The sequence below is a fragment of the Macaca fascicularis genome, chromosome 14, assembly GCF_037993035.2.
Source record: "Macaca fascicularis isolate 582-1 chromosome 14, T2T-MFA8v1.1".
NCBI lineage: Eukaryota > Metazoa > Chordata > Mammalia > Primates > Cercopithecidae > Macaca > Macaca fascicularis.
The window spans coordinates 25514877-25535991 of NC_088388.1; the positions used below are offsets into that span (position 1 = coordinate 25514877).

A 21115-nucleotide genomic window follows, 5' to 3' on the forward strand; every position below is an offset into this window, starting at 1 on the left:
TCTTTATTGTGTCGTTGATGACTCCAATTAAGGATAACATTAATTTATTTAGTGCCTATTTTTGTCACATTGTTCTTAGATGTTCTCCATGCAGGCTAAGCATTTTACGTACATTATCTCTTTAACCTCAACAACAAATCTGTAAGGTCAAAAGTATTATTTCAACTTTAGAGATGAATCAATAAATAAAGGCCTTGAAGAAACAGTAGGCTATTTTCTCACATACCTATAGATAGTGAGTAAAAGAACTGAGACTAAGAATATGGTTTATCTTGAGTCTAAAGATCATGATCTTTGGGCTATGTTGCATTTTCTTTATGTTAAATTGTATTTGTCATATTATATTTATTGTGGGCACCACAAGTCTTGAAAAGTGTAAATCGTAGAACGCTGAAAAAGTCAGGCAAATAATGAAAGAATTGGATTTGGGGCATATACAGATAGATTAAGGGTTACTAAATAAAGCCCAAGTTGTGGGGAGGGGTTTTAAACACACATGATAAAAGATATAAATGCTAGGTGGAATTGGAATTATATATAAACCAGATCAACATTATATAATAAGGATTTTAATGAATGTGGAGGCTATTGAGTATTTGACAGCCTCTATAGAATAAAAAGCTATTGGATTTTGAAACTCATCCCGTGGGAAATATTGCACGCTCAATCACTTGAGGAATAAAAGCCAAATTGGATAAAACATATCTCTAATCTCCAAAATGATCTCTCTGTGCAAAATGCATGCACAAACACACATACCATTCAAAGGTACTTTTAAGCTTTACAAACTACATATCTCAGTGCATTTAAATATTAGTCTTAATCTAAATAAAGAAAACACTTAAAATGAAAAACCTTTTTAAAAATTAATTTGCAGTAGAAACTAAACTATTGAAGGATAAATTGTAGAAAATGAAGATTCTTTACAGTTAGATGGAAAACATGCAAGTCATTTAAAAATAATTAGTTTTGCGAAAGTATACATGAATGGAAGGTCTTGGAAAGGTGGCAAAGAATTAATTTCCCCAAAGACACTGCAAATAAAATTGTGGTTGGCCCTTTTCATTCTGCAGAAATACGTTTTATTGGTATCTTGTCTGTTCTCTTGGGTGACATTTTAAAATAGTGTGTGCACTAATGATTGTCCAGTCACACAAATGAGAAAGGCAATTTTGAAACATTCCATTCTGGACAGACACTCTGAGCCCAGCATTGGTTGGTCTCTTCTTGAGGAGGCCTAAAAATAAATTGCAGAAGGAGTTATTCAGACCTCTGTTAAGTGGGAGTTTCAGGTTCTGCAGTGTCTCTTTATCCTGTCCAGTGCCCCTGGATGCTCATTATTTAGCAATGAAAGTGAGGATCATGACACAGAAAGAGGCCATTCAACTGCCCTGACATGTTTCTTTTTGTCGTTTGCTGTAGGTCCCTGAATCACACTAGCCCTCATGATCTCTTGCTCCACGTTCACTTAAGTTCTAGAGTCCTTTCTCCTACTGATTTTTAAAGGCTTCCCTATGTATTTAATCTCTGGCACCCCAACCACTTCAGGCCTCAGTGGCTTTGCTGATTACATGATAAGAAGTGATGCTGTTTTTGCCATGTTAACTAGTATCCACTGGACTCAGGGAAATATATTATTACTTCCCCACTGCAAGCATAATAAAGGATGGACCCATTACCCTGCCATTCCAAGTTTTTTATATTATGGATACAGTCTATATTTCCAAACTTTTTTATTTTTAGTATATTTCTTATATTTTCTTTTCTATATTTCTTAAGCTTTACTTACATATGCCTTTGCTCCAATGAGACTGCTCACTGTTCCTGAGCTTAGTGCTTGGCCACTTTCCTGCTTTTGCTAAAGTGTTCCCTCTGCCTCTACTGTCTTTCCTATTTCTTGTGTTCTCTCTGTTCTATTCACATTTATCTGACGATCGAAACAATATTAGTACCTCCTAAAAACATCTCTTGATCTTCCCCACTAAATGAGACTCTTTCCCACTCTAAACCTGCATGGTGCTTGCCTGGAGCCTTCCCTGTGGAGTCATCCTCATCCACTTCGAGTATTCATTTTGTCACCTAAAATTTCTATCACAGCAGTTTTAACATAGAAGGTGATGGATAAATATTTATTGAATGTACAGGAATTATTTCTTTGAAATCCACTGCTTTATTCAAGTAAAAACTGAATTCAGAAGCAATTCAAAATGCCCAGAGGTAGAGAAAATAGATAAATGTGTTATAGCACATCAATGCATGGACTGTGCTGCAGTAATTAAAATTAAGTTTATAAAGAAGTTTTAATGCCTCTGGAACATGATTATGCTAGACAGTAAACTCTTAACATCCACAAGGAATTCTTTCTGTTTCCTTCAGAAGTCTATGAATTTTTAATAATAGCATAGTAATAGTAGCTAACTCTTACTGGATATTTCTAATGTGCCAGGGCATCTTGAGCTGTCCTCTATCTTATTGAATGCAAACAAATACATGGGGCCTCAAAATAGTTCAGTGATTTTCCCAAGAGAAAACACTTTAAGCAAGGCCATGAAATAAGGTGAGTAAGAGAAAGGATACTGAAATTAGAACTCCTGAGTGTCAGTCATGGGGGCTCCATCACTTGCAAATTACTTGCCCTTACTGGGTAGCTGTTTTGTAACTATACAATGGAGTTATAACAGTTGTGAGGAGGAAACATGGTAAGTAGGTACAGTACTTAGCACGACACCTGGAAATGGGAAAGGTGAAGGAACAAATAAACTATTTGTATATACAGAATCTAGTATTATACCTGGCTAAATAAGTATCTGTGGACTGAATGAAGAAATGGAAATGGTATCTGAACCCAAATCTGACTGGCATTCTTCATTGAACTCTCCTGCCTCCCAGTGGCATCTTCACCATTGATGTCAGTTACTGCAAACTAACAACAACAAAACACATTGAGTTCCAAATTATGGGCAATCTGATAGACTGATTCTTCAGTTTAAACTATTCACATTCCCTGCATGATTCTAATTTGTCACTTAGAAAAATACAAATCATTATAAGTCAAGGACATTTAGAATAAAGTAAAAACAGTTGAACATGTGAATGACAAGGACTATTGTAGTGTTAAGGGGAGAAAACTGAAAGTAAATTAGAGATACATAGGATAATAATTGTAAATTTTAAAAATAGGGTTGAACAGCACTTTGGGAGGCTGAGACGTGTGGATCACCTGAGGTCAGGAGTTCGAGACCAGCCTGGCCAACATGATGAAACCCCGTCTCTACTAATAATCCAAAAATTAGCTGGGCATGGTGGCCGGCAACTATAATCCCAGCTACTCGGGAGGCTGAGGCAGGAGAAGTGCTTGAACCCGGGAAGCGGAGGTTGCAGTGAGCTCAGACTGCACCACTGCACTCTAGCTTGGATGACAGAGTGAGAGACTGTCTCAAAAAAAAAAAAATAAGGTTGGAAATAGACTGAAAAAAACTTTAAAAATAGACCAAAATATTAAAAGATTGTATTAGTATTGTAAAATTATGTCTTTCTCTTTTAAAATAGTTTTTAATATTTTTGTATACTATTTAATATTTTATTAAGTTTCATTCTGTTACAGTAAGAAAAAATATTATTTAAAAAACTCAGGTCTTCAAAAGTTAAAAAATTGAATTTATTAGCTCTGACTCTAGAGCATTTTAAGCTTAGATTCAGTTTGAAAGCTGTTGCTTTGGCCAGCAAGATGGATCTTTAATATATATTACATGATTCTGTACAGTTTTGACAGTGATGAATTCAAACTTCAGAAGCATTCTGCAAGGTCACTCAGAGAAGGCAGTGATCACTCATATCTAGGCCGTCATTCTAATGAATATAGTTAGGAATAAAAATGATTTTTACAAGGCAAATGCATATCTATGCTTATAAAACCAAATAGATTGACTGATAGCCATTATCCACTAGTAATCTATCTGTATTTATTATAACATATATATGAAAAGCCTAATCAAATGAAGTGCTCAACTCTAAAACTTTTATGACAGTTAACAATTTTTGGGAGGTATAGGATTTGACAGACTTTTCTGCCATAAATCTTGACATATTTTAGTGATTATTACTCTGGCACAGGAGATAAATGATTACAGGAAATCATAGTCTCAAAAGGTTTACCATTCATAAGTATTTAGACAATTATAAGCAACAAATAAATAGCCCTGATGAAATACAACTGAGGATAATTTGGCATGTTGAAATTCCCTCTAAGGAGGAGTGATGCAACTGTTTTCTTATTTCTGACATTTATTAAAAATAAACTTTACTGTGTATATTTAACATAGTATTATACATGATGTTATGGGATGCATACAGGTAGTAAAAATGTTACTATAAAGAAGCAAATTAACACATCTATTATCTCACATAGTTACCCATTTTTTGTTTTTATGGCAAAAGTAACTAAAATCTACTCATTTAGCATGAATACTATATACAGTGAAATTTTGTTACCTTTAGTTCTCATGTTGTAGCTTATATCTCTAGACTTAGTATTCATTCTACATATTTGCAACTTTGTATCCTCTGATCTACATCCGCAGCACCCCCACCCCTGGCCCCCTTCCTTCCCCCTCATGCCCTGCCCCTGACAATCACTGTTTTGTTCTCTATGTCTGCATATGTGGATTTTAAAATCCTACATGTGAGATTGTGCAACATTTTCTGTGTCTAACTTATTTAACTTAGCATAAAGTCCTCCAGATTCATCCATGTCATGGCAATTGGCAAGATCTCCGACTTTTTAAAGGGAAATAATAAATTATTATGTTTAAATCCATTTACTTGTTTAACAGGTATTTATTGAATATCTCATATGGGCCAAGAATTGCTCTAAGTATTCGAGATAAAGCAGCAAACAAAATCAACAAAAGCCCTGGCCAATTCTGTACTTAGAACATAGGGTAGACATGGGTGGGTTGGTAGAAGGATATATTAAAGAAAATAAACAAACATACAAAGTGTGTACATGTCAAGGACAGCACTGTCTCCATAGAAATTTCCTCAGTGATACAAATATTCTATAGCTGTGCTGTTCAATATGTTAGCCACTGGCTATAGGTGACCATTGAATACTTGAAATAAACCGAGTGTGACTAAAGGGCCTAATTTTAAGTTTTGTTTTATTTCAACAAATTTAAACTTCAATTTGAATAGCCACATAGGGCTAGTGGCTATCGCATCCAAGGATGCAGATCTAGATAGTTATAAAAGCACGGAGCGTATGTGAGGGATGGGCAAGGCATAGAGAAGTGATTGCAATTATAAATAGAGTGGTCAAAAAGTGCATCTTGAAGAGACATTTGGGCAAATATCAAAAAGAGGTGAAAGAGCCAGCCTTGTAGATATTTAGATGATAATTGTTTCTGGCGTAGGATTGGGAAGTGCAGTGATCCAGAAGTGGATGCCACCTGGCTTGGAAGAGTCATGGAGACCAGTGTGGATACGACAGAGTGAGTGTGTGGAGAAAGGTAGGAGATGAAACCAGAAAGGCCATTGCCAGGGTGGGGAATCAGGAACTCTACCCTAAGTTTGGATGGATGGATGGATGGATGGATGGATGGATGGATGGATGGATGGATGGATGGTTGGGTAGATGATAGATAGATAGATAGATAGATAGATAGATAGATAGATAGATAGATAGATAGATGATAGATTCTTCATCTCAAGTTCACAATTAGAAACTTATGAGTCTCTTAGTTCCTCTGAAGATCTTTGTTGATGTGGAGGCTGGTTAGAAAATTTTACAGAAACATGTTCTTATTTCAGATTCACTGAGTCTAGAATTTTAAATGTTCTGTGATTCTCTAAGTAGCTCTTGGACTTGCATTTCCCCCATCACACTGAGAAACATTTATGACCATAACCCTTCTTAGGCCTCTCCTTGCCCTAGCAAAGTTACTCTTTTATTTTATTGGGATTGAGCTCATCTTTAAAATTCAATTGTGGTGGAAACATGTTATAGGAGAACATTTCCCAATTTTAATAGTCAGATAATACTGTAAAATTAATGAGAATTATAGGTCATAATGCTAAAGGAGATCTGAATACAAAACATTTTGGAATAAAAAACGTTAGTTATATAAAACTGTGTAGGATGTTAAGGAAATTTTAAGTATTCAGATCTGTCTTGAATATCATCTCACTGAAATATACCTGTCACATTATAAACCTTCTCAATGTATATTGACACTTAGCCACCATATAAGAGACTTTTATTTGAGAAATTGACTTTTTCTATGATTTCATTTTTAAAACAAATCTGATTGCTTTGCAGGGATATTATAATGCCCCCCCTTTCCAAAGTTTATTTTTAATCAAGAAAATGTTTAAGCAAGGCTGTAGTTTTTTTCAATTAAACTTCAATAATTTGGAACTGCCATTTTTCAATTTAGTTTTCAAAATTTGTACCTATTTAGTTAGCTAGCTAGGTCATTTCTAAATAGTCCTTACTAACAGATGGAAAAAGATGAGAAAAGGCACTATTAATTGGGTACCTAATATGTGCTGAGGCCTAAAGACAGTCATATTATCTGTCATTTATTGCGTGACATTGAATAAATTTACTGAGTGAACAATACAATGATGAAGAATGACTGTTAATATTATTGTTTTATACATATATACTATGCATTGTAAATGCATTTATCTCATTTAATTTGTATACCAGGTTGGCAAGTTCATGAGTAATGCTTTCATGATAAAGAAATTAAGGAGATGCAGAAATTTACGTAAATATACACAAAAGTAGTACATGATAGAATCAGGACTCAATCCAGAGCCTTTTGACTATAAAAATCTGTGTCTTTTTTATTACAGTCTTTGTCTGTAATAAAAATTTGCTAATACCTGAAAAATAATATGTTGCATCTCGGCTTTGCTATTTACTAGCTGTATTTACTACTTCTTACTAAAGTTTATTAATCTTGCTAGACTTCAGTTTCCTTAGCTATAAAATTGTATTATATGAGATAATTCACGTAAAACACACAGAACAATGCTTAGAACAGAGTAAGCTCTCTATACATATTAACGCTTATTAATTATTTTATTTAAAGGTCTGCATATGTACATAGATAATTTAAAAATTTGCTAATTCCATGTAGCTCAATAAAATAGATTTTCTAAGCCTCATGCTCCTTCACCCTTTCCAACCACATCACTCTTAAATTTTAGTCTTCACTAATTTATAGATTATGTGCAACCAGTTACCATTATTAATGAGCTTAAAGGAAAATTAATTAGCTGCCTAATGACTTCCTTCCTCAGAACTGAAAATGATCCTGGATTTCCTCAGATGCTCTGTGATTGCTGCTCTCTGCCTGTAATCAGTGTTTTCAAAAAGATTGACTTGGCATTTCGCTGTCCATCCCTCAACTCCCCAACCCGCTAAAGAACTTGCAGTCTTCCATGACTCTGATGACCTGTTAGCAAACTGTGTTACTTTGTGGTGCAGAATATTGTCAGGCATGTTGATTATGCCATTTGTTTTCACTTTTACTTTTTATTGCATAACTGGCGAAATTCACAGAACAATTTTATACTTGTTCTGGCAGTTTCTGGGAATCCCCTGGATCTTTTTCTTGCAGTTCTGTGTTCTTTCTGGGCTATTCTTCCTCCCCTGTCTCCCATCTTCCACTTATTAATCTCATTTTAGAAGAGAACTAGCTTGTTCTTATCAAATGATTCATTTGGTCTCATGAAAATATTGTCTTCCATCTGGAAGAAGTAGTCCAGTAGGACAAAAAAATAAAAACTCTCTATTGAGATGGGGATTATGATGGCTAATGGAATAACTGGATTCTATTCATCCCCTATCACAAATGAAATGATCAGATCAGTCTTGGTTATGTACAAGTATTAGTAGCAAATATGAACGTCACAGTACAGCTGGGATTCCAGTCCCTACAGCTGTAGCAGTTACATATTAAAATTTTAAAATGAAAGAAATGCAAGAGGAAAGGGAAGGAGATGAAGACTACATTTTTAAACTTACATAAAAACTTTACCCTAAGTAGTGAGTGATGAGAGTAACACTCCAAGATAATGTATCTAAAAAATTAAGATTTGAATAGTTATTTTTTTAACAAGGGGAATTTCCCTTCTTATTTTTCTTATTTGCTCCATTTGCTCTGGTAGTGAAGTTAGGAATCTAACTTTGCACTTTGCCTTTGCTACTGATTCACAAAAAATACAGATTAATCTCATTACCAGCGTTGAACAAAGAAGGCCATGTTTCTCAGCTCACAGATCTTTTCCCTCTTAGTATTCTTGAATGCTCTGCAAATTTCCCTCTCCGCTCTTTGGCCTTTGGGCTTGCCAAAGAGTGTCTGTTCTTTGAGCTCACTCTCTCCTTAGGCTTTTTGCCTTCTTAGCGGTTCTTAATTCTCTTCTTTGTTTCTTTCTTGAGCCAGTCCTGAGCTTGGTCCTCTCCCAGACTGCCTTTGTGTTTGCACTCTATGTGGAAATTTCCATGGACCCTCTCATATTTATGCAGTCAAGACCAGGGGCATGTCTTTTATTTCTTTCTTGGACCCAGCAGGGGTTTCCTGCCTGTTTTTGTATGTCAGTTTCTGAGTTAATTGGGCTAATCAATCTAGCGAATTTTCCTGAAGTTGTCCAACACCAAGGGTTATCTGGACAACAGTTATTGCAGCTAATCAGTGGAACCCCTAAGGGTAGAATTTAGTTTTTACTGGGCATGATTTAAGAGGCTGTTTCACCCTCTGAAAATTATTTCTGCCATTCTACAATTTATTGGACTTCTGAAAAATATACTTTAAAATGGTAAAATTGTGGATGTGAAAATGCTCAGGAGAGAGAGATGGATATTCAGGCAAGCATGGAGGTTACAGAGTAGAGAGCACCAAACAGTGTTTAGGAACCTTTGCACTTTGCCTTTGCTACTGATTAACTCAGTACCTCTCAGCAGTTCCTTGAACTTCATCTTTCTCATCTGTAAAGTGGAAATAATATTATGTCGTGATTGTAATGTGGAGAATTTTAATTAGAGATAGATTGTGAAAGTATTTTTTCAAAAATCGTACTCAAAGTTGGGGCGCTGGTGGTGGACACAGAATAGAAAGAAGAGCAGGAACAATAGTAATACCTTTTGTTGTAGTACTGCTGGAGGGTAACAATTGAAGCATTTTGCACCCAGTAGCAGGTTTGTGTCATTGATTAATGTCAATTATGCAGTCAGGAGTAAGGACTTCCAGGTCCCTTCGCGCAGGCTGTGCACAGTACAACTCCAGGAGTACCAGCAACACCTCTAATGTAAAATGTGAGCTCACTAGCTCTTTAATGATTCCTCTATTTATTTTTCAGACATTTTTGGACACAATGACTAGGCATGGCTTAGTGGGGGCGGGGGGGAAAGACAAGGGAAACCTTTGGAGTGAATTAGTCTGCCTGGTTTACCATAACAAAATACCACAGACTTGGTGGATTAAACAACAAAACTTTATTTTTTTAGAACTCTGGAGGCTGGAAGTCTGAGATCAGGATGCCAGCACAGGGGGTTCTGGCGAGGGCTGTCTTCCTGGCTTGCACACATCCATCTTCTGGTTGCACGCTTACACAGTAGGGAGAGAGTGAGCTCTCTGGTATCTTATTTTATAAGGACACTAATCCTTTTCCTTCTCTGATGACCTCATTTAATCTTGATTACTTCTTATCTCTAAATACAGTCACTTCTGGGCTTTGGGCTCCAACAAATGAATTAGGAAGTATTTTGAGGGAGGCAGGCCTATGCAAATCTACCCCAAAGTCAAAGGAAGTTGAGAGGCCAAAGAAGGGGCTCACAAATCCAGTTTCTTAAAAAGAAACATTTAATAGGGACTTAGGAACAGAATGTGTCTAAGGTAGGGACAAGACAAGACGGTCTCGCAAGAATGGATCCCAGGTATATAATCCCCCAAACCCAGGAATTGTATACAAAGGCACATGTGCTTCAGAGGGAATGTGTAAGAATTTGCCATAAGGACAAGATTTACATAAGTACATGCTCTTATATAAGGAACAGTAGATAAACTGGAAATTTCAAAGGCCTTCCCAGAACTGGGGTTAATCAGAAGCTAACATGGCAGATAAGCATCAAAGATGGAGTTGCTCCAGCCTCCACAGGGGGAGAGGGGACACAATGTAGTCCACAGCATGGAGTAAGACAGATCTGAATTTAACTTTTGTTTACTAACAATGGGATTGAATTATCTTAGTGCCATTTTCTAGCTGTTTGAGGTTGAGCAAGTACTCAAACTCTCTTTGAGCTCCTTTTTTTTCTCATTTTCAATTTGGGATCATACTATCTCCCGTATTGTAGTAAGGATTACCAATTATGTAACATATATGATAGAAAATAGATGCTTAATCAATACAGCAATCAGTAGGAAGAAAGGAAACTCATTCTTAATGTATTTAATGCTCCAACCTCATTCTGTCACTTGAGATTAAATATGCCTATGTCACTTGAGATGAAATCTGTCTGAGCTCTCTGAGTAGGGAGATTATCGGATTATCTACCATATGTAGATATATCTATATCTACTATGTACATGTATCGTAGATACCATAGCTACCATTCTGATTTTATGACAGAAGACGGATCTTGGGAATCAGGGTGGCCATATAATGTTCCTTTGTTTTGTCTACTAGGAAGGGGAGACCACAATCATTTGGAGGAATTCCATTAAGATCATTCAGCTACTCAATAGCAGCACCATGAATCTTGGCCTCTTGACTCCAATCTGCTGTTTTTTAAATGATTCCCGTAGTTCCCAACATTTTGTCCAGCATGACACATTCAACTGATAATGGTCACACAACCTATCCCTACAGGTGCTGGCAATGCTCAGTGCCATCATGTTAGCCAAATGCCATTCCTTTTGCCCTTACACAAAGAAGACCAAAATCCAAGTGAGAGAGAAAAAATATTAATAGGCATAACTGAATATCTTCTACTGGTAAGATTGTGGACATTATTTCCAAACTTTGTTGCTCTAATAGTACTACAATAACTTACCTGAGACACTCCAAAATATTGGCCCAGCCGCATTTTGCGACGTGGGTCAAGAATTGTGACTCTAAGTTGAGTTTTGCTCCTAAGTCATGGTCCTTTTGTTGAAAGGGCAGGACAAGAAAGCACTTCCAGGTGGTGCTGGCATTATGGTTCCGAGATATTTGGCCTATACCTTGATGTTTAATTCCCATTCTTGGTAGCCTGGGAATCATTTTCTAGTTTCCTTTATTTGGCGGTATTTGCAACTCAGCCATTTCACTAGCACTTCTCGGTGATTGCTCCCCAAGTTACTGCTGCTTCCCAGCTGTTTGCCAGTGGTAACAAAGAACGACGGCTAAGCACACAGAGTCTGGAACTACTCTGCTTGGATCCCAATCTGGACGTCAGTATTGACTAGGTACGTGACCTTGAACAAGTTATTTAGCATCCTTGCACCTCTGTTTTCTCTTCTGAAAAATGAAGTATGAACCTCATGTGTCTGCTCTGTTGTTTATATAATTTAATATAGGTAAAGAGCTTATTAGAATGGCACACGTAATGGATGCTATTAGAAATGTTGGATATATTATTCTTTTTTCACTGGGAACAAAGGCCCAATCTAACTCTTTGTACATATTGGAAGAGATACAACATTTCATTTATAATTCCTAGTTGCTTCAGAAATTTGTTAATATTCCTATAGTTGGTTTTTTTTTTTTTTTTTTTTTTTTTAATTTGCTTGTGTTTGTCTTGCCTTGGCCCTTGTAAAAGTTGTGTGTTTTTACATACTACTAAAAGTAGTTTCTAATCTGGGCATGTAATCACCCCAGGTGCTTTGCTCCTAAATTCCCAACAAGCATTGAGTTTGTTTTTCAGAGCTACTGTGCTTAATTAATATTTATACAGGACTTAGTAAAATCATGAAAATTAACAGATGTCCTCACCTAGAACAGGTGGTGAATATATCAACAATTGCAACAAGAACAATAATGATACAATAGTACTTTTTAGATGGATCAAATAACTACTGAGTCTGATAAACATGGTTTCCACATTTACTTCCCAATCTGGTAAACATATTGTCAGGCAAATAAACATGACTCTAAGGATAATTTAAGATAGTCACATGACATATGAACTTTACTTTAGTGTATATAAACAGAAAACTAGGAATAACAGCATCATCAGCACATAGGGTTTATTCTGTCCCATGAAGAAGTCTGAAAATAGTGCAGAGAGGGTATGATAGCTACACAAAATCACCAGGGATCCGGGCATCTTTCATCTCTGTCCCAACATTCTAACACAAAGCTTTCAGTCTCAAAGTCAAAACACGATCCACAGTGACCGCTAAAGCTCCAGCCATCATGTCAACATTTCGGGAAGCAGAAAGGAAAACTGGAGAAATCACATTATGATGTTATCTCTAGTCTGAATTTACATCTTTAAAGCATCATTCTTGGAATTTTTACGTGACATTTTGGCTTATATCTCATTTGGCCAGAACTTAGTCATATAACTATACCGGGGTACAAGAGATTCTGGGAAACAAAGTATTTTATTTGGGGCTCAGTGTAGGCCCCAAACCAAACCCACAGTTTTACTAAAGAAAAGGGAAATATGACCTTTGGGCATAACTAGCAAATTTAAAATTAGCTTTTTTATTTTGAATTTTGGCACTTTGATGATTTTCCATATTATATGTTTAGATATAGTTACTTCTTTTGAGGCAATTTCTCATATTCTTGAAGTCTGTTTACAATTAAATAATGATTTTTAGTTTTATTCAAGTTTTTTTTTAAATACATGCTACTTGCTTTCAAAAAGAACTGAGAAAACTTCCCACAAAAACATATATCTAATAGAGAAGCTTATTTTCTCATTATCTATTTAATAAAAACTTACTGTGTATTTTCTATGTGCCAAGCACTGGTTTAGGTACAGGGGATAGGAGTAAGCAACACAAGGTATCATCTACTATGGGGCTTACATATTGATGGGGAAAGATACAATAAAATCTATAATATAATTTCAGGTTCTGGTAAGTAAAGTATTGCAAGGGACTTGAGTGTGTTGCAAGGTACTTGAGTATGTTGCATGTTAAGATATGGTATTTTTTTGCTGGGTGCGGTGGCTCAGGCCTATAATCTTAGCACTTTGAGAGGCCAAGGCAGGCAGATCACTTGAGATCAGGAGTTTGAAACCAACCTGGCCAACATGGTGAAACCCCGTCTCTACTGAAAATACAAAAAAAAAAAAAAAATTAGCCAGGCATGGTGACAGGTGCCTGTAATCACAGTTATACAGGAGGCTGAGGCAGGAGAATCGCTTGAACTCAGGAAATGGAGTTTACAGTGACCTGAGATGATGCCACTGCACTCCAGCCTGGGTGACAGAGTGAGATTCTGTCTCAAAAGAAAAGAAAAGAAAAGAAAAAGATGTATTTTTTACAAAATGGTCAAGGTAGACATTCTGGGGGAGAGAGATAAGCAATACAAATGCCCTCAAGGAAGTGTTCTTATAGAAGCTTGTCCTTGTTGTGCTCAGGAACAACAAGGAGGACAAAGAAGCTGGAGACCAAGGATGGAAAGGGAGAGTTGTAGAAGATGATTTCAACAGATGCAGGGATCAGAGCCACATAGCCCAGGAAGGGGGATAATTTTCCAGAACTTTGAAGAGGACAGCCAGCATCCTGCAGCAGATAAAGCAAAATAGAAAGCTGGACACTCTATATTTTACTGTTCATTTTCCCGTTTTTCCACTTACCGGTTATTTAATAATTGCCTACTCTGTAGGAGACCCTTCATCAGGTCCAGAAGATAATACATGAATAAGAAATCTTCTCTTAGCTCAAGGTTTTTACTCTCTAGAGATCTGAGATAAGCCCAGAAAGCTTATAAGCTCTAAACTTTATACCTGCATATCCAGCAGGTTTTATTTTTTTATATTCTCTTCTGCATAATGGAATCTTTATATACAAATAAATCTTGAAAACTATATCTTAACTCTTAACAAGTTCATTTGTCTTCATTCTTGAAGACATAGAAATCTTCATCCCACTCTTCAACCTGTCTCACATCTCTTCCTAAAGGATCCTATACTGTGCAAGTGTGTGATGTACTACTCCCTCTAACTAGCATGCCCTTCCTTCCTTCTCTCTCCAGCAAAGCTTTGTCTTTTTTCAAGGCATCTCCTTTGAAATCATTCTTTCCCCATAGAATTAATTGCATCTGCTGGTTTTCAACCCAATACTTCTCTTTTATCAGGCATCGTAGTATATTGTTATCGTTTACGCTTACATTATTCTTTTTCACTAGAATTAAAGTTCCTGAGGAACAGAATGCAAAGCATTTTTGTTGTTGAATCTCTCATTTCCAGCAAAGTGCCTGACACACAGGTAGTGTTAAAAATATTTTTGTTACACCTGTAGTCCCAGCTACTCAGGAGGCTGAGGCACGAGAATCGTTTGAACCCAGGAGGCGGGGGTTGCAGTGAGCTGAGATCGTGCCAGTGCACTCCAGCCTGGGTGACAGAATGAGACTCCATCTCAGAAATATATATATATATTTTGTTAAATGGAAAAAACGTCCATCAAAAAAGAGGCTAATGTTTGGAGTAAATAGAAAATTCCCAAAGTGTACTTTGATTATATATTATTTTCTCTCCAAAATTCTTTATTTGAAGGAAAGCTTTTAGCCTTTATCACCAGTTATTACTAAGTAAAATGTGTGTGTTTTCATATTCCAATTAAATCTTCTGCATTGTTTACTAGTTAAGTCTTTTAAATAATTTACTAGGGGGCCTTTTTTTCCTGCATATTTATTGAATTGAAACCACTTAGATTTAATTCATTTTATGATGGACAGTAGAAATATGGCTGTTGTGAAACAGCTACCTTGCGGCAAGCATAAACCCTGGAACAGCTTTATGTTTATAAATATGTTAATTTATGTACTAGACCACAAGCTCTTTACTAGTCTGTGAATCCCTTAAGGACAGGGAATGTGCCTTATTCATCTTCACATGTCCTTTTTAAATTGCTGGGATACAGGTACACAGTCCTTTATTTGAAATCTTTAGGGGGAGGTGGTGTGCTGACAAATGTGTAACAACTGACCCTTAGGAAGAAGACGCACGCGCGCACACACACACACACACGCACCCCCATACACGTGCATAAAAGAAAGCCCAGATGTGGTGCATTCTTGTGTAAATACCATCCCCCTTGGCTAATTTTATTTTTTATTTTTTATTTTTTTATTTTATTTTTTTTTTTTGAGACGGAGTCTCGCTCTGTCGCCCAGGCTGGAGTGCAGTGGCCGGATCTCAGCTCACTGCAAGCTCCGCCTCCCAGGTTTATGCCATTCTCCTGCCTCAGCCTCCCGAGTAGCTGGGACTACAGGCGCCCGCCACCTCGCCCGGCTAGTTTTTTGTATTTTTTAGTAGAGATGGGGTTTCACCGCGCTAGCCAGGATGGTCTCGATCTCCTGACCTCGTGATCCGCCCGTCTCGGCCTCCCAAAGTGCTGGGATTACAGGCGTGAGCCACCGCGCCCGGCCCCCCTTGGCTAATTTTAAACTACCAAGTTGAAGTTGGTGAATGTGCAGTTTGGAAGAAATGGAAACAATTGGCTAAACCATAAACTGACTTTAGGAAAACGTCAATAGGGAACTAAAGGAGTTTTAGATCTCAGAAGATTTCCGATTTTAAGAGGCTAATACATGCGTATGTTATATATTGTGTAACACCACTTGAGGTATCTGGGGCAATACTTGTAATAACATATATTAATATTTATGCAGCAAAATAAATGAGTATTCATACTAAGAGGGATGTATAAGCACCAGACATTGGAAAAATAGCTTTCGGTTGTCAGGGTTCTTTTTCCCTCTTGTTTTCAATTTAGAATTACATATAAGATACTAGGACTCTACTTTAATACTAAAAAAAAATAGTACTTCAGTGGAAACATATTCATGATTTATATCACACCAATCTAGGATATTCAGTTCTAGTCCTATTATTGCCTTTAATCTGTTTTGCACCTCTGTAAATTGTAGGTAACTGGTATGCAAATTCTGTCTTGTCCAGTAGAATTTCAATTGACTTCCCTCCCTCCCAGTGGAAAAATCACTTTGTCTTCATTTGCAATTTGCTCAACATTCCCTTACTCCATGTAATTTTGTAGTGTTTTGACTTTTCCTTTGAACTGGTATAACATCTGCTTGATTTCCTCATCTCGTATGAGCAAAGTAAATTATTGAACTCATGTTCATTTTTATATGTACATAAGGGTCATGACTGTACATTTTTCTGAAAATTTCTTTTAGCACAATACAGGAAAGAGATCAGATATGTTCTAGAAAGCTTCTGAAGGCAGAACGTGGCCTGATGTAGTATCATAAGTAAGTAGGTTTCCTTGGTGTCCCATAGCATTGTCAGAAATGAAGAGCCAGGAAGCAGTGGTGTGGGCATCCCTGGAAGTTGATTCCTTCACTCAGAGTGCTCTATTGAGGCTCTGTACCTCTGACTGCCATGTGTAAAGGGTGCTATGGAACTGGATGGAATGCTATCTTTAAAGCTTAAGTCTAATTTTTTATAGTTCTAACTCTTCAATTGAGTATGAATCAAGTGAAATAGTGAAACTCAGTAAATCATTAATTAACCTAAGATGACCAGGAGCTTGGATGAACAGATGACTGCATAGCTGGCTGATGAACTCCTACAGTTCTTTAAAAATAAGGTCTGTTTTAGGAAAGCAAGGATGTTTTAATCATCAGAAAAGTAGCTCTTGCAATCCGTTGACTCTCCTATTTCTTTATTTTTGAGACAGTATCTCATTCTGTTGCCCAGGCTAGAGTGGCAGTGGCATGATCATTGCTCACTATAACCTCGAGCTCCTGGGCTCAAGTTCTCCTCCTGCCTCAGCCTCTAGAGTAACTAGGTGTGCATCACCACACGTGACTAATTTTTAAATCATTTGTAGAGACGGAATCTTGCTATATTGCCTCCCTGGGCTGGTTTTGAACTCTGGGCCTCAAGCAATCCTCCTGTCTCAGCTTCCCAAAGTGCTAGGATTAAGGCCTCTTATCCTTCAAAACCATAATGCCTGGCTTTATGCACAATTGTGCCCGATTCACACTTTCCCACAGCTTGGAAAGCAGCTCTAACTGTGTTTATATTCCGTCACCCAAACTTCTTATTCTACCTCCAAATGAATCCATTTGCAAGAACATCAAAGGAGAGAAAAAAAAATGCCATTTCAGCTACATTGACAGTTCTGTACAATATATTAAGATTGATCAAGGCTTGGGTAATGAATTCGTGAACATTGGCCTTCTTTCTGTAACTGAAAAGATTTGGGGTCTGAGAGATTGAATTGTTTGATGTGCGGAGGACTGCCATCACTGTTTCTTACAAGGAAATAATCTGCCTAGGGTTGTGTTTGTGTGTTTGTTTGTTTGTTTGTGAGTGTGCGTAGTGTCCCCTTCCCCCAGGTTTATGCCTCTTATCTATTGCCTATAGTGCAGAAGTCATTCTTACCAGAGCCAAATCTAATGAGTACATGAATTCTATCTGTTAAGAACAAAAGGAGAGCTAGTGAAATGCAAATTTGGTCCTTCCCCCCGCAACACATCCACATAGATGTACATTCACATACTAAATCCTAACAGTAACCTGATTTAGAATCCCTGTGTGTCCCACCAAATAACCAGAATTGACACACATCTTTAACAGTCATGGACTCTGGGACTTTAGGTCTAATTGCAAACCCAAAGTCATTCCAATGAGATGGACATTCACCACTCAGGAGGGATTATTTTTCCACACCCTGCATTGAACAATTACTTAACCTGCCTGAAAAATGTCAATAGGCCAGGTGCAGTGGCTCACTCCTGTAATCGCAGAACTTTGGGAGGCCGAGGCGGGTGGATCATTTAGGGTTAGGAGTTTGAGACCAGCCTGGCCATCATGGTGAAACCCCGTCTCTACTAAAAAGAAAAAAAAAAAAAAATGCAAAAATTAGTTGGGCGTGGTGGCAGGCACCTGTAATTCCAGGTACTCAGCAGGGTGAGGCAGGAGAATCACTGGAACCCGGGAGGCAGAGGTTGCAGTGAGCCGAGATTGTCCTGCTGCACTCCAGCCTGGGCGACAAGAGTGAGACTTCATCTCAAAAGAAAAAAAAAGAAAAATGGCAATAAATTTCCATTCCATTCTCTGTCCTATAAAATTGTTGGGAAGATTACCTCAATTAATTTTCTCAATTTTTATACCTTTAACTATATTTATTGAGATATACGATGTGTCAGGCACTATAGTGCTTATTACGGGCTAATAAGATAAATAACTTTGCCCTTGAAGAGCTCCAAACCTAGGATACAAGGTACTGTCAGTACATAGCTATGAAATTATTTTGAAAATATATTTCATAAGAAAGATAAAAATAAAATAAATATATGTTGTGAAAATAAAAATATTACTTTTGAATATAAGGGGGCTGTGAAAAAGGAGCAACAGAGATTGCTCAAGTAATACCTTTTTAGAAAGCAAAGGTACTTAATGAGCTTGTGATTTCCATCTTTTGATTGAGAACCAAGCAGGCCTCTCAGGGTCAACTATTAACATACTTGTAGCTGAATGATATTTTCTTTGATGAAGAACCTAGTTGGTCAAATAATAAAATAACTTGATTAGCTGACTGACTGGTTACTCCTTAATTTAAAAAATCATGCTAAATGTTTTGATAGGGGTGAGAATGTGGGAAAACATCCAAAATAGGAGAATGTCTAGACCTTAGAGACAGGAAATTTCAAGTAGTGAAAGGAGGGAGGGGAATATAATGAGTATATATAGCAAAGTCTGCAGGAGAATAGAATTTTTAAAATAAAACTAATTTTATGAACATCATAGAGTTTTCAAGGTCATGACTGTAGTCTAGAAAAAAAAATTACTAAGCTATTATTCTTCTCACCCCCCTAATTGAATATGTAATGTTTTTTCTTGAGGGTTTTAATGAGATAAAAGTACCAAGTCTTGTATCCTTTCCCTGAGCTACTCAAACCTCACCTAGATTGCTTCTATAAATTTATAGGGTTAAGAAAACACTACTGAAAGCTGAATGCATTTGTAATTCATTCTGAGGATACCTGATCTGTGGGTCATATCCTGAATTATCACACCGCAAATTTTATTTTTCTCAGGTAAAACAAAACCCCTTTAGTTGCCTCTTCTATAACTGGAGTTACTGTATCTTCAGGCACTCCCTTAGGGAGATTCTTTGACAAAAACAAATGTGAACCTAAGGCTCAGCACCTTCTGTGAAGGCCCTGGGAAGGCTTAACCTGGAGCAGAGAAGCTTTCTTCAGATAGTTAAAGGATGAGTAAAATATTAGGCATATTCTATAAGGACCTCAAGGGTAGAACTATCAGTGGGTAGAATTCCTAGTGAGAGAGATTATGGTTCCTTGTAGGGAAGAATTGTCTAAGGTCAAGGTCGATGAAGGAAGGAATGAATACCCAAGAAGTTAGGTGCTGGGACCCCTGCTCATGTCCAGAAACCTTTAAGTATCAGCAGCGAAAATTGCACTGGCCAAACCTAAGCAGGTCAGGAAGTTTATTCAAGGATATTGCAATAGGGAGCAGAAGCTAGAACTAAATGTGGACTCAACTCTCCACTGAAGAACGGGAAGGATTTTTCTAAGAGTTGCGTGAGCTCAGGAAAAAGGCCTGGAGGTTGTTAAGGGGAAGTCATAAGCTGTCTGTATTTATCAATTGTCTTTATCCAAAGGGAAAATACACTTTCTTTGTCTTTAAGATTGAAGGTAGTTTTACAACTTAGAATAAGGCAGAAAAACTCTCAGAAAAACTGGGTGATAGTGGCGCTATCTCCTTGTTGTTTACATTTCAAAGAGATGGACCCTAGGTTCTTGAGAGAGGTTGCACAACTGACAGGAGGCTTTTAAAAAGATTTCCATGTCAAAGGGGCAGAGAAAGGATTTATAATTACATGTTTTCTAAAGCAAATGCTATAAGAAAAGGGACATTAGGGACCTAGAGTCAGGAAGAAGCCTGCTTAAGGCTTAGTCAAGCTGAAGGAAAGGATAAAGCTGCCTGCGGGTCAAGCACGTAGGAGGGATGTTGTAACCTAAAGTCAAGTGCAGAATGGGTGGTCTGAAAGGATCACCATTAAAATATCTTCCTGGACTGGCAGGGGACTCACATCTTTAATCCCAGAATTCTGGGAGGCTGAGGTGGGAGAATTGCTTGAGGTTAGGCATTCCAGACCAGCCTGGGTAACATGGTGAGACTGCCCCCCACCCCCCATCTCTACAAAATATTATCCAGGCATGGTGGTACACACCTGTCATCCCAGTTACTTGGGAGGTTGAGGTGTGATGGTCTCTTGAGCCCGGGAGTTTGAGGCCACAGTGAGCTGTGATTGCACCACTGCAGTCCAGCCTGGGCAACACAGTGAGACTCTGTGGGCAACACAGTAAGACTCTAAAAAAAGTCAATAAAATAAGATAAAATCTCTTAAAAATCTCAGATTTCCTGTGTCCGCACTTTAGCTAAAAAGATCAAGAAATGGGGAGCAGCTCACAAGGAATTCCATTCATTTAGATATTTATCCAGTCAGCGCTTCCACATGGTTTAGATGAAATGCCTGCATTTTTAGTGAGGGAGCTTGGATCGGTCTAAAATCTAGAGGTCCCATTTTCAAGTGAGATTCTGTTTCATACTAATTATTTTTCCTTCATTATTGCTTCCCTCCAGGACCTCAAATTATTTCTCTTTTTCTATTTGTAGAATTCAGGGATTTAAAAGTTCATGTTTTTGCAGTTGTATTCATCAGTATTAGGTAGAAACATTTGCTAGTACTGCTAATAAATTGTGAGCTTCTACTTTTAGTAACCAACTACCTCACTCAGGTTAAGGAACCCCAGGCATTGTGAAGCTAATTAAACATAGTAAACATCCCCTCGCCTTTTTGTGTTTGAATGGAAGAAAGGTATAAAAGCCAACAAAGCCTATCTTATACTTGTTTATGAGTTTTGACGGTAAGAGAAGAGGAAAAATATC

General features: G+C 37.4%; 1 protein-coding gene across 39 annotated transcripts in view; it reads left to right on the forward strand.

Annotated features, from left to right (window-relative positions):
* LRRC4C (leucine rich repeat containing 4C) overlaps positions 1-21115 on the forward strand; it is a 1324460-nt gene that overhangs the window by 1212792 nt on the left and 90553 nt on the right. For 2 of the 39 annotated variants that reach the window (XM_074013917.1, XM_065528309.2), the window contains 2 exons: positions 5412-5507; positions 11344-11453. The exons of the other annotated variants lie outside the window; for them this stretch is intronic. The gene's annotated coding sequence lies outside the window, so the exon portion shown is untranslated. The remainder of the gene's footprint in view (positions 1-5411; positions 5508-11343; positions 11454-21115) is intronic. 39 annotated transcript variants of the gene reach the window in all.